Source organism: Clupea harengus, unplaced genomic scaffold (genome assembly GCF_900700415.2).
Source record: "Clupea harengus unplaced genomic scaffold, Ch_v2.0.2, whole genome shotgun sequence".
Classification (NCBI taxonomy): domain Eukaryota; kingdom Metazoa; phylum Chordata; class Actinopteri; order Clupeiformes; family Clupeidae; genus Clupea; species Clupea harengus.
The window spans coordinates 87,501-89,117 of NW_024879568.1; positions in this window are offsets into that span (position 1 = coordinate 87,501).

Consider the following 1,617-nt stretch of genomic DNA (forward strand, 5'->3'; position numbering starts at 1 on the left):
ATCATGATCGACAGTGTCAAAGGCTGCGCTCAGATCCAGAAGGGCCAGGACAGATCGTTTTTTTGGAGTCAGCATTAATCCTGCGGTTATTTACAACCTTGACTAATGCCGTTTCTGTGCTATGATTGGAACAAAAACCAGATTGGAAAGTGTCAAAGGCACAGTTAACATCTAGGAAATAATTTAACTGTTTAAAGAAAAAATGTCCAGGATTTTTCGTAGAAAGGGGAGGTTGGAGATGGGTCCAAAATAGTTTAGAACTGAAGTCTAAATTGCTTTTTTTCAGGAGGCGTCTCACCAGGGCAATTTTAAGTTCTGATGGGAAAATACCTGTAAGCAGGGAACAGTTTACAATGGCTAGAATGTCCTTAGACACAGAGTTAAAGATGGTCTTAAAAATGTGGTGGGAATGGGAACAAGAGGACATGTGGACGGCTTCAGTTGTGACACTACTTTGCTCATCATTTCTATATCAGCCAGTTTTAAAAAGCTCATTCTGTTACAGCAGGTGGAAGGGGATAAAAAAACAAGACATTTGGAATTTCCTGAGCAATATTCATCCTAATCTCTGAAGCATCTTATCTCTAAAGCATGCCGCAAATCCCTCACATTTGGAGGTGGAAAAGAGACCATCATCTACTTTGGGTGCGAGATGTATAAGGCTGTCGATTGTTGAAAAGAGCAGCCTAGAATTGTTAGAATTTATAGATATCAAATTAGAAAAATGATCCTTCCTAGCATTTCTTATTGCTTTATGAAAGACTGAAAGATAATCCATAAAAATATCAAGATGGACCTGTAGCTTGGTCTTTCTCCATGTATGCTCAGACCTTCTGCAAGATCTCTTAAGATGAATCATTTCCTCATTTCTCCATGGAGCTTTTTGTTTGGCTAAAACCTTTTTTTGTTTCAATGGTGCTAAAGAGTCAAGTGCTGTCCTTGATTTTGTATTGAGAGTAGTTACTAGATCATTAACACATGATGGCCCCGCATCTGGGGTTTTTGTTCTAGTTATGTTCATCATAACTTTGAAATTCTCAGCTGCTGCAGAGTTAAGATAGCGTTTCCTAATAGAACATTCAGCACTATTTTTAACTTAAGGTACCAGTGCTGTAAAGAAAGTGGTCAGAAAGAGCAGGGTCACAGATAGACGATATAACAGTTGTAAGACCCTTTGTAATAACTAGATCAAGGGTGTGGTATTCCATGGAATTCAAGAGATTCATACCATCCCTAGCCTTTGAGTCGTTCCCATTATCCACATGTAAGTTAAAATCACCAATGATAATAATCTTATCGTAGTTTGTGTGGATAATGGAGAGTAGTTCTGAAAAGTCTGTTAGAAAAGTGGGACATTGTTTGGGTGGCCTATACACAGTTACTGTCAGAACAGGAGGCTGGCACTTTAGAACTATGGCATGATATTCAAACGAGGCAAAATCATCAAAGGAGATGCTCCTGCAGCACAGGGCATCTGTGGTTATGGTGGCTGTCCCGCCCCCTTTTTGCCAGTTCTAATGGACTGAAAAGAGCTATAATTGGGAGGGGACGCTTCAATAAGAAGTGCAGACCCAATTATGTTTAGCTGAGGTAAAGATTAAATATTCACTGGGTTTC